Raw genomic sequence first — 13,519 nt, forward strand, 5'->3', positions numbered from 1 at the left:
TTTGCCGCTTATCGCTATTTAACGTTAAAGCCTTATTGTTATTTAGCGTTAAAGCCTTATCGTTATTTAGCGTTCACACACAGAACCCTCTCTGTACCTACCCCTAACCCATAAACCCCCCCCTGGTGGTGCCTAACCCTAACCACCCCCCTGGTGGTGCCTAACCCTAACCCCCCCCCCCTGGTGGTGCCTAACCCTAACCACCCCCCTTGGTTTTGCCTAACCCTAACCACCCCCCTGGTGGTGCCTAACCCTAACCACCCATCTTGGTGGTGCCTAACCCTAACCACCCCCCTGGTGGTGCCTAACCCTAACCACCCCCCTGGTGGTGTATTTTCTACTGTAACTATACCTAACCCTACTCTCACACAGAACCCTCCCTTTACCTATCCCTAACCCTAAGACCCCCTGGTGGTGCCTAACCCTAAGACCCCCCTGGTGGTGCCTAACCCTAAGATCCCCCTGGTGATGACTAACCCTAAGACTCCCCGGTGGTGCCTAACCCTAACCTTGACAGTGTTACATTAAATCCATTCACCGTTTTGCAGTTAAATAACGTCTGCTGTTTGGCTTATGTAGGGGGCTATTGATAAATAACGTTAGTGTGTGCCACTATTGATAAATAACGTTAGTGTGTGCCACTATTGATAAATACTGTTAGTGTGTGCCACTATTGATAAATAACGTTAGTGTGTGCGGTTTTTCTTCTTTTTCCCTGTGCGCCATTATTATGCAGTACTAACGATAAATAGCGATAAGCGTATCTTTTTAATGTGGCGCCATTTTTATGCATAGGCACTGTGCGCCATTATTCACTGATCCGTCTACCATAGTCCTATGTCTATGTATGTATCATGTAGTGTATGTATCATAGTCTATGGCCAATTTAGGGGGAAGCCAATTAACTTATCTATCTGTTTCTGGGATGATAAATGTCAGAACTTACAGACTTCTGACTAGTAAATTCAAAAAGTTATTTAAAAGTATGTTCAAACTTTTTTTATTTGCATAAATAGCGAAAAATAAGAAAAAATATGTTTGTGGATTGCCGTAAGCGTGCTAGAGTCGCCTGAGAACGTTTGAGGGATGTTAAAGAGAAAATTCGCAATTCAGTTTCACAACTCAACCTAGGAATCCGAAAAAATTCTTAATTCCTGCAGAAGTTTTTGCGGAATTTTAACGGATTTGGGATTCAGCAAATGTGACCATCCCTAATGAGATCCACTGCAGGACTGTTCTGACTATCCCTAATGAGGTCCACTGCAGGACTATTCTGACCATCCCTAATGAGGTCCACTGCAGGACTATTCCGACCATCCCTAATGAGGTCCACTGCAGGACGATTCTGACCATCCCTAATAAGGTCCACTACAGGACTATTCTGACCATCCTTAATGAGGTCCACTGCGGGACTATTCTAACTATCCCTAATGAGGTCCACTCCAGGACTATTCTGACCCTCCCTTATGAGGCCCACTGCAGGACTATTCTGACCATCCCTAATGAGATCCACTTCAGGACTATTCTGACCATCCCTAATGAGGTCCACTGCAGGACTATTCTGACCATCCCTAATGAGGCCCACTGCAGGACTATTCTGACCATCCCTAATGAAATGAGATCCACGGCAGGACTATTCTGACCATCCCTAATGAGGTCCACTGCAGGACTATTCTGACCATCCATAATGAGGTCAACTGCAGGACAATTCTGACCATCCCTAATGAGATCCACTTTAGGACTACCCTGAACATCCCTAATGAGGTCCACTGCAGGACTATTCTGACCATCCCTAATGACATCTACTGCAGGACTATTCTGACCATCCTATGAGGTCCACTGCAGGACTGCTTCCTGAAGTGGAAAATGCACATGCAGATTGGACCTATGCTTTTTTTATGGAAAAGCATGGACTTGTTCACATTTGTCACCATGTCTGGCTTTGCCCTCTTCTGTAACCCGCTAACCTGTGTATGCACGATGCGCTACCATCACCCCATAGCATGCATGTGCTTCTGTGTACAGCGGATACTGCCATGGACCAGCTCCGGAGTGCTACAGTGCACCCATTTGATGTGGGAAATGTTGCCACTTTGGTCAGTGTGAACCTAGAGTAACCTCGTACACATGATAGATGGATCTCATTCTCCAGTGAGGATCTAGCATGTGTACAGCCTCTCAGTGGTGTAACTATGGGGTAGTAGCATACTGGGTGAGGGGAAGTGCGGAAGGCCCGGACCTCTTCTTGAGGAAGGAGAGTGGGCCGCCTTTCCATCATCAGGCACCTGTAGGCACGTGCCTACCGTGCCTTATGGTAAATTTGGCCCTGGACCAGGGGCATAACTAGAAGGGAGCAGTCCCTGCATGTGGGCCATAGCAGCCAGGGGGCCCCAACTATTACTTCATTTCCTCCGTTAAAGGGGTCTATCCTTCAGATCAGGTGTTTTTGTGTCTACACTTGTTATGCGTGTGAAGATTATGATGGCCACACTTGTTGTATGACCCTTGTAAAATGGGCCTCCAGGCTGTGAGAGTCAACGAGGAGAGGCAAGGGAAAGGGTATGAACATTGGGGGCCCCGTGATTTGTAGTCACGCCCCTGGGTCTGACACAGCCAGAGGGCCCTAGTGGAGGAGGAAGAAATCAGGGCCCCTCCTCCTCGTCAGACACAGGGGTCTGAATGTAAGAGAGGGGCCCCCTAAAAGCTGCACAGGGGGCTTGTAAAGCATGGTCATGCCCCTGTAGCCTCACTGATGAATTGCAGAGAGATCCAGAGTGCCAGATCGTCTGAGCACTGCAGTGCCTCCCACCTTGCGGTCACTTCCTGCTTCGCATATGCTGAAGTGCATGGAAGTGTATTGTAAAAATGCACGTCGGCACATGTGCGTCATAACAAGGGTCGCTGCTGCCAACATTTTTAAAATCCCTGCGTCATCATAGACTAACGTGACTTCCTGTCCGACGCAGATACGCGCAGTAACGTAGTTATGGACCCACGTCAGATGAAGCATTTCCGGCGCACCGCACCGCTATGCAGGTAATATGAACTTCCCCATAGACTTTCATTAGCGTTAGCAGTGTGGTTAATCGCCGCAATGCAACGTCCCAGCGTGAAAGGGCCCTGAGAATCCCCCATGAGAAGATGGGCTACTCCAAAACCTGTCAGTTCTGTAAGATTTCTACTACCTACTATAAGGGTCCATACTCACTAGAAGAGCTTTTCTGAGCGTTTTGCAATTGATTACTGTTTTTTAAAAAAACGCTCCCATTCACTTTCATTTAAAACGTGGTAAAAGTCACACAAAAATTGCCCCAATTTCACAATCCCATACGCTAAATCGTGGCGATTTTTCTGCGATTTTTACCACGATTTTAATGAAAATAAATGGGAGCGATTTTAAAAAACGCTCATCAATTGCAAAACGCTCAGAAAAGCGTTTCTAGTGTGAATGGGCCCTAAATGACAGCAACATAGGAGGAAAGGAGGAAGGTAATGTCTAGAAATCTTTACTCTTGGGAGAAATGTAGTTTTTATTCATGTGTTTTCATGTTTTTTTAATTTTACAATTTTTCACAATAGTGGTCCTTTAAGGCTAATTTCACACCAGGACGTTGCGTTAGAGGGGGCGTTAAGGTCGCATAATGTCCCCCTAACTCAACGCCTGGTGGTGCTGGATCTCGACGTCAGAGTGAGCCGCGTTGTGCAGCTCACTCTGGCGTCAGTGATGCCGTGATGCGCACTCTTGTGCGCATGCGGCATCACGTGGTCCTGCCGGCCAATCGCCGCACAGAGCGGCTGCTCCAGGAAGTAAACACTGCACGTCATAACGTGCAGTGCATATTAATTAGCCATGTGCCTGGCCGCTCTCCGCTCCTCCCCAACATTACTGAGCATGTGCAAGCAGTCTAATGCGGCTCAGCCGCGTCTAAAGTACTGCATGCAGTACGTTGCCTTGTGACGCAGCGTTACAATGTAACGCAACGTCCGCACTGTGAACAGCCCCATTGATTTTTCATTACTGTGCGGTGGGCTGCGTTACAGGCTGCTCTAACGTGCGCCTGTAACGTCCCACTGAGAAACCAGCCTAACAATTTACTAGTTGTAAAGAAAATGTAAGCCCCCCCTGGTCAGGCAGAGAAAATGCTGCGTAATCAAGTGTTTGAGCTGAAAACATTTAGACATTTTTAAGCCTTTGCCCTTGTGCAATCAAAGTATGAACCTTAGTCATGTGACTATTTTTAGTGTGATCGTGTGATTTTTCTATACTTCAAAGAAAAAAAGAAAACTTATTGAGCTGTTGCTTTTTTTTCTTTTTTTTCCGGCAGCTGGAAGATTTGTAGGTTGTCAGTTATTAGAAGCTGGAGGTGCTGGGCTGACACAAATGTGTGACTCAGCATTGCTGCAGAGTGCTGTGTTTTGTCAGCATGGTGTTGTGTAACTTTGTCCCTGTCACGTATCCCTGTGTCACACACAAGTGTTTGACTGACGAGGCTGCAGAACAGATGAGGTGACTGAGGATTTCTAGATAGAGCTACAGTACTCCAGAAGAGGCATTCTGGGAGTTAATCCCATGTTGCTCAGGCAATAAGGGCCCATTCTCAGTTACGCGATTAGCGGGCACTTCCCGCTAATCGCTAAAGCCCTAGTGCTTTGTTATCCTATGGCAGTGTTCTCACTGCCGTGATTGGTGCCGATCGCGGGCATTTTGCGATTAGCGCCAATCGCAAACGTGTTAATTGCAGCATTTTCTGGGCGATTCTTGAGCGATCAGGGTACAGTGCTTATAAAGCGCTGACCGTGATCGCTCTGGAATTGTGGAAGTGTCCAGGGATTTTTACTGTGCTGATCGCAGTCAAATCACTTGCGCAAAACGGCAAGCGGCGCTCCTGTTTGCCTTTTTAGATGTGAACAAGACCTAAAAGGTCAGTAATAGTTGCCACTCTTAGTCACTTATTCCTGTAGATTTTCTACTGAAAAGGTAGCCATATATGTAGCGCTGATGGGCAGATTCGACCAAGAGACAAATCTCTCCCTGATTGAATCTGATTAAAGAGACACTGAAGCGAAAAAATATATATGATATAATGAATTGGTTGTGTACTATGAATAATTACTAGAAAATTAGCAGCAAAGAAAATATTCTCATATTTTTATTTTCAGGTATATAGTGTGTTTTCTAACATTGCATCATTCTATAATATGTGCAGATTACACAACACTCAGCATTCAAAATGATTCTTTCAGAGCAGTCTGTGAACTAATGACCTCTCCTCTGCCAGAGGAAAAGTAAATAGTTAACTAACAGTTGAGATAATAAAAGTCAGAAAACAGCCCTCTCCACGACTTTAAAGTCGTAGAGATTAATTGCTTTTTTGCATAGAGATAACAACTGGAGTTTCTTAACCCTTCAGGCCCATACACACGTCGGATTTCCGCGAACGATGGATCGTTTGAAAGTCCCGTCGTTCCGTCGTTCGCCCGCTAAATCGGGCGTGTGTACAGGCTGTCGTTCGCTTGATAAGGGTGAGTTTGAGCAATCCGCCGGGCGGATCGCTCAAACTCGCCCTTATCAAGCGAACGACACACGCCCGATTTAGCGGGCGAACGACGGAAAGACGGGACGTTCAAACGGCCCGTCGTTCGCGGAAATCCGAGGTGTGTATGGGCCTTTCCTGTACTGGAAACAATTACACTGATGTATCTGATCTTAATGTTTTATTTCTTAGCTGTGCTACACATACAAATCATAATATCATAATTTTTTTTTCGCTTCAGTGTCTCTTTAAAGAAAGATCTATTGGCTACCCATAGACCACAGGCCAATTCCCAATCAATTTCAGCATGAAATCTCTCGGGAATCGTCCGTATCTGCCGCCTTGCCACTGACCCCCTGCAGGGGCAAACGCAGGATTTTTAAGGGGGGGATTCCTGAAAGGTCCAGAAGCACTTATGTCCTCGAGTGCTTCCGAATACAGGTGGCTCCATACTGCCCATGCACAAAAGTGTGCTGGCGTATTATGGAGCTGCCTATCTTTGGAAGTACTCAAGGACATGAGTGTTTCTGAGGGCTTCTGGTAGCAACAAATTTGAACGGGGGACAGCGCTAGAACAACTCCCCGAGAGAGGAACGGCAGATAGACTTAGTTTGGACAATTCAGTGGAATATGCCACATAGTGTCACATAGCGCAAGCGATACCCATATGATGCAGGGATATATGCATCTGCGGAAGAAGGCGGCGATATATAAATACTAAATAATAATATTTTGCCTCACCAGAATTGCTCTTTTATTTAGCTTGCCTGTATGACAAGAAGACACCCAGCACTAGGGGAAGAGGTAAACAAAGGTGAATGAAGGAGGCTGGTGCACACCAAGAGTGCTTCTGAGCATTTTTCAAATCAACAGTTATTTGAAAAGCGCTTGGCTAATGTTACCCTATGACAGTGTTCTCACAGCAGCGTTGTGACTTTTTCAAAATTGCACTTATATTGCATGTAGCATGTTTTTGAGCGATTAATTCAAAAATCGCTCTGCAAATCGCTTCACAAATTGCTACCCATTGCTATTGTCATTTTGTCGTTGCACTAGCCCAGAGAGAGGAGTGGAGAAATTGAGAATAGCCTGAGATGGAGCAGAGAACTTATCTGTATTGCAGTCCCATATCAGACAGGTTACTTGCCTGTAATCGGACTCCTGTCCCTGACAGTCTCCCACACAAGTCAGAAAGAAGCCCTCCTGGAGTCTAGGGACTGTCAAAAACTTTTCAACTTGTTTAACACCTTATCCACACATGCAGTCATTATAACAATGTGGAGAGACCAGACAGATGTTTGCCCACGGACCCTGAGTCCAGGCAAGCTCTGCATCATGCTGTGTATATTTACCAGCTTGCCTGCCCTCTAATTGCATCATGTCTGACACTTCTGTGCTGTGGAGAGTCCAGACTCCAGAATCAACATTCTCTCACTGCAGGCTGCATCTTCTTGTGGGGGAAGCTCGGCTGCCTCTCTTAAGGTAGCCATACACTGGTCGATTTGCCATCAGATTTGACCAACAGATAGATCCCTCTCTGATCGAATCTGATCAGAGAGGGATCGTATGGCTACCTTTACTGCAAACAGATTGTGAACCGATATCAGCCTGAAACCAATCACAATCTGTTGTGGTAGTGGTGGTGCTGCCGCCGCTCCCCCCGCCCGCATACCCGCATACATTACCTGCTCCGCCGGCGCGACTCCAGTCCCCAGGTCTCCGCTGTCTTCTCCGCTCTGGTCTCCAGGTCCAGCATGCTTTACTTCTTCCTGCCCGGCAGGAAGTTTAAACAGTAGAGCGCCCTCTACTGTTTAAACTTCCTGCCGGGCAGGAGGAACTGAAGCATGCCGGAGACCAGCGCAGACACGGAGCAGCGGTGACCGGGGGTAGTCGTGCCGGCGGAGCAGGTAATATATGCGGCTCTATTGCGTCGGTCGTCGGGTACTCGAACGCCGCTAGCGACGCGCTCCCTACCCGCAGGTGATCGACGGTAATTTTCCGCATGGAACAATCGACAGGATCGGACGAAATGGATCGAAATTCGGCGTGTAGCGCGAACGATTGGCAGCAGATTCGATCCCAGTGATCGAATCTGCTGTCGAAACGGCAGCAAATCGGGCCAGTGTATGGCCAGCTTAATTCTATTAGTTGGAGGGAGGCACCAGAAGTAAGAAGGGAGGGAGAATGAGGCTGTTTATATTATGGCTCGCTTCCCTGGCTGAATACACAGCTCAGTGAGGGGGGGGGGTGTTCCAGACACCTGGAATAGCCCCCTCCGTTCGCCAGTGCCCTGTGTATAAATGTGCCCCCGTATGTGCATTTATACATTCCATAAGCACTATACACGCCGCCGGCATATAGCATGGGGTGCGTCTGTGACATCACACGGCGGTGTGTATAATGCTAACAGAAGAGCGGGGGATTCCGAAGATGGAGGGGCACCGCGTGGTGGGCAACACCGGACAGGTTATGTATAAATGTACACACGCCATGCACATGTATACACTGTGGGCAGTGCTGGGGGGCTCGTCGCGTTCATATCTGGCCCTGATATCGCTTGCTGTTATGGCCACACACCTGATCGACCACGATGGCCCCGGGGCCAATTGCAGGAAAATGAGAGATTAGAAGAGGACGACGTGGGAGCGATCAGGCTGGAGGAAGCCCCAGGTATGTATATTTTATTGCTGTGGCCTCATCTCAGGTTCCCTTTAAAGGGAACTGAGCACATTCTCTTTCAATGGAATCTCTCCTGGCATAGAAGCTGCCATGTTCCCCCCTCCCCTTCTCACATTCCTTATTTACAGAAGTCAGAGATGCTATCTTGACACATTGACACAAACTCGGTCTTTGAAGAAACAGTCCTAATTACTAACCCCCTTTGTTGTCTAATAGCATTGTTTACCTCTTGGTAATTAGCCCAATAAAACAATTAGGGACTGCCGGGCAGCCCTGCTGAAACAGGGTAATTAATCTACTTTGAATGTAAAATACAAGGTAAAATGAAAGTTTATTTTAATAATGAAACAGATTGTCGGCATGCATTTTTCATGTGCTATAAAAATGTCCTGAATGATAAAAAAGGTGCTCGGTTCACTTTAAGTTCTACAATTTGTCACAGTAGTAGTCATTCAGTAATCGTTCCTGTCACTTGAGATACAGTGAGGGCTGGAACCCACTAGAGCAATTTTGTGAGCGTTTAGGGAGCGATTCCCCTAAACGCTCAGCTAATGTTAATGGATGGGCCAAATTCCACTGGAGCAATTACAATTACCAAAATCGCAAACGCAGGACATGCAGCATTTTTACTGTCATCTTTTCTGCAATGTAAAGTATATAAACGCTGGAGTAATCGCTCGTCAAAACCTACAAAGAGCCATTTTACTAGTGGTTTTACATTACTGCACACTGTAAAAAAATTAAAATTGATTGAAAGGATCAATCAGAATTAAAACGCTAGTTGCTACACAATCGCTGGCAAAAAGCTGACACTTTTTAAGAACGCTACCAAAATCGCCAGCAATTGCTCATGAAATTGATTACAAACCGCTCATTAAAAACACTAGCAATTGCGATTAGTGATAGCATTTTGTAGTGGGTTCCAGGCCTAAGGGCCGTTTCCACTTGTGCCGCACGCGTCAGCGAGATGCGCGGCGGCACTTCCGGGTCTGTGGGTGCGCAGATGAATCCCATCAGCCATGCCATGCACAGCTATGGGTTTTGCAGCCTCCCGCACCATCAGTGAAAAAGGGGCCTCAGTGCTTGTTTCCACTGGCGCGGAAACCTTGCCGAATCCACAGAGTTTCCCCGCAGGCATATCATGCGGAGAAACTCTGCCGTAGGGATGAATAGCGCCGCCGGCTGAATCGCTAGCGCAAGCGATTCGGCCGGCGGCGCTATTCATCCCTACGGCAGAGTTTCTCCGCATGATTTGCCTGCGGGCAGGGACGGATCTAGGTGGGGGCAAGCGGGTATCTTACCCAGGCGCAGTTTGTTGAATTCTTAAAAGGGCGGCAACATTTGGATGGGGAATGGCAGTTTAGGCGCCAAAACCTGACCTTGCCCCAGGCGCAATTTGGTCTAGATCCGTTCCTGCCTGCGGGGAAACTCTTTGAATTCGGCAAGGTTTCCGCGCCAGTGGAAACAAGCACTGAGGCCCCTTTTCCACTGACTGTTGATAGGCAGTGAAACGCCTCTCAAACTCTGGTAACTGCTCGCTGCTGCCTGGTAACTGCTCGCTGCTGCCTGGTAACTGCTTGATGAGCACACAGTTCAACTTAACTGTCAGTGGAAAAGAGGCTTTAGAAGTCTGTAGGAGCTTTTATGTCTGTAAATGCAAAATAAGTGTGCTGCTGCCCCAGCTTCCCTCCTGGGTGAACCATCTGGCCTATAATCCAGCCTTCCACTGAATAAACCCAGGTGATTTTAATCAGGAAGGAAGGGAGAGATTTGGGAACACAGTGTTCTGTAGCTGCAGGAGTGGGTGAGGTTTGTGGATATGCTGGCCTCAGCTTTACCTTTCCTGGCCTTTCTGACAACATATGGCCCTGTGCCATCCCAGTCTGGGGTCCTTCTCTATGGGCAGTGGGGACCCCTGCAGGAGAGTAAGAGCACAGTGAAATTCACCAAGCCCTACTAAAGGTAGGATTCTATCTACTGATTTATTTATTTTTTTTGCGTGTGGCACATGGCTGATAACATAGTGTACTGTAAAATATATGGAAATTGATGCTAGTGTGGGGGACCCAGCAGGAAACCTCATAGGGAAATTCCGCTAACGTGATTGGGTGGAAAGCACCCCCTTGATCTGCTAAGATTCTGATAGGTTGTAGGAAACTACGCCCCCACTATTCAGCCAATCACAAAGCTTTGTGCTGTAGAGGGTGCTTTGACTATAGAAATGTCCCCTATGAGGTTTATTGCTGGGTCTCCTAAACTAGACTTGCGCCTGGAAATGCGTGATCATTGATGTGATCTGAATTCTGACTAAATATGTGCATTTTAAGCTAGGTTTACAATGATAGTGGATAAATCTGTGTGTATTGTAGCTGATGAGTTGTTTTGCAGTTCTCTATCAGTTGCTATGCACATTCATGCACTTTTCTTTGGATTGGGTCCACTGTGGCAACGGTACGCTGTATGCAGATGACACATAGCACTAAGGTGTTCTCGATTTTCTTTCGTGCAACTGCGATTCCATTCGTCATGAATGAATGGAATTGCAAATCAAATGCGCTGCAATGTATGCAACCATGCATTGTGATTCTGTGGCTAATCGCGACGCAATGCATGGATGCAAACATCAGACGGTGCAGTCTATTCACTTTGAGGTGTCTGTATTGCCTTGCGTCTCCAAAAGCGTGAGTAAATTGCGCCGATGGAAATGAGACCTATGGCAGGGATCACACTTTTAGGATGGTAAACGCATATTTTTTTTTTTTTTTTTTTTTTTTTAATGCTAGTGCATTTCTGCCTTTTCCAATGCCTTTGTGTTTTTGTCCAATATGTGTTTTGTACCATCTGAATGCCTAATGCGTGTATCGCAAGCAAAAAAGTAGTGCCTGTTGTCAGGTTTTCTTTCACTAGCGTCAAAATGCAATACCAAATCAACAGAAGTCCTTTTTCCACATGCGGTTTTCCCAAATGTAACCCACTGCTTGAGGGCTTATTCACACTACAAGAGCTTTTCTAAGAGCTTTGTGATTTTAATAGCTCCTGCTAATGTTATCCTATGTGAGTGTTCACACTGGAGCAATGCGATTTTGTAAAATCCCCCATAGGATTGCATTAGCAAGAGCTTTTAAAATCTCTGGCGTTTAAAGCTCTTGTCGTGTGAATCAGCCCTTAGGCGATTTTTTTTTTCCGTGATTTTTACCGCAATTTTAATGAAAGTGAATTGGAGCGATTTTAAAAAACGCTAATCAATCGCAAAACACTCAGAAAAGCGCTTCTAGTGTGAATGGGCCCCCCAGGCCTTGCTCACATTGCGTTCCGTTCGCGTGTCTGTCCCTGCTTCCAAGTTGTATGAGGGTCAGCAGATAGTGAATACTATAAGCAGATTGGGCTCTGTTAACAATAAGCAGTTCAGTAAATTGTTTTGGGGAGGTAAAATATCTCATGCGGTATTTTACACTTTTTTTTTTCCAAATTCACAAAAGTTTCCCCCCGTGAGGCAGAAGTTTGGTAATATTACCGAACAAACATGCCTCAATTCACTGAGCCTTGGTCGGTAAGCTTCACTTACCAGCCTTCTAGCAGGGCAGCAGGCAGGCAGGTAGCTGTGTGTGTGTGTGTGTGTGTGTGTGTGTGTGTGAGACTGGGAGGTTTTCCAGACTGTGCATACTGTCATCCCTTTAGATGTGCTACAGCCACCAGGGGAAGCTCTTCTGTATGCTAGAATACAAATATGCACATCTAAAGATTCAGCAGACAGGGCCGGCCTTAGGTTTCATAGCGCCCTGAGGGAAACCTGATTTGTGCCCCCCTTCATCCTCGTCGCGCGCGCACACACACACAGGCCCATATGCAATTCCCTTTTTCACCTGAGTTTTCTCCAAGGTGATATTTTCACAACTTGTCATAAAATGCCTTTTAAGCTACCAGCAAGCAATAAAATACTCAAGATTAATTTGATAGTACTATTTCACCAACATTTGGGTACTTTTTTTCAATTGTAAAATGCTGAAAAGTTAGTTTAACCCATTCACGTTCCGTCATTTTCACGTGAGAAATGTTCACCTCCCATTCATTAGCCTATTAATTTATCACTAATCACAATGCACTGATCTATATCTTGTTTTTTCCGCCACCAATTAGGCTTTCTTTGGGGGGTACATTTTGCTAAGAGCCACTTTACTGTAAATGCATTTTAACAGGAAGAATAAGAAAAAATGGAAAAATTCATTATTTCTCAGTTTTCAGCCATTATAGTTTTAAAATAATACATGCCTCCATAATTAAAACTCACGTACTGTATTTGCCCATATATCCCGGTTATTACACCGTTAAAATTATGTCCCTATCACAATGTATGGCGACAATATTTTATTTGGAAATAAAGGTGCATTTTTTCCATTTTGCATCTATCACTATTTACAAGTTTAAATTAAAAAAAATATAGAAATATTTCATCTTTACATTGATATTTAAAAAGTTTAGACCCTTGGGTAAATATTTACATGGTTTTTTTTTTTTTTTATTGTAATGGTTTTTTTTTTATAGTAAACATTTTATTTGGGTAGTTTTGGGAGGGTGGGAGGTAAACAATAGATTTATAATGTAAATGTGTGTTAATTTTTTTTTTTCAGGTGTAGTATTACTTTTTGGCCACAAGATGGCAGCCATGGGTTTGTTTACATGACGTCACTCTAAGCGTAGCACATGCTTAGAGTGACGCATCGGGGAGGGAACAGCCAGAAAAAGCACAGCTTCCGAGAGAAGCTGTCGCTTTTTCAGCGGGGGAGAGGAATCAGTGATCGGGCACCATAGCCTGATACATTGATTCCGTGGCTACCGAATACGCGGCCGGGAGTGCGCGTGCACGCGCGTGATCGGCCGCGTGAGCGCGCATGGTTCCTGGACGTAGAAACTACGTCCAGGAACCAAAATAGGTTAACCTGCTGGGCGTTTCAATTCCCGCGGCCGCATGACCGCGGGAGGTTTTTTTTTCTCTCTTTTTTTTTTTCTCTTGTAGCTAGCCTAGCGCTAGCTACATGATTCTCCCCTTCCTCCTCTCTCCCTCCCACCCTTCTGATCGCCGCCGGCGATCACGCCCATAAGGAAATCCCCGTTCTGAACGGGATTTCCTTTTAGGGCTTCCCCCGTAGCCATGGCGATGAACAGAGTGACGTCAGCGATGTCGTGACGTCACTGGGACTCCCGATCCACCCCAAAGCGCAGCCTGGCGGCGATTGGCCAGGCTGCGCACGGGGTCTGCGGGGGGCCCTCTTTCGCGTTGGGTAGCGGCGGAACGGCGGCGGCGATCG

Source organism: Hyperolius riggenbachi, chromosome 10 (assembly GCF_040937935.1).
Source record: "Hyperolius riggenbachi isolate aHypRig1 chromosome 10, aHypRig1.pri, whole genome shotgun sequence".
NCBI lineage: Eukaryota > Metazoa > Chordata > Amphibia > Anura > Hyperoliidae > Hyperolius > Hyperolius riggenbachi.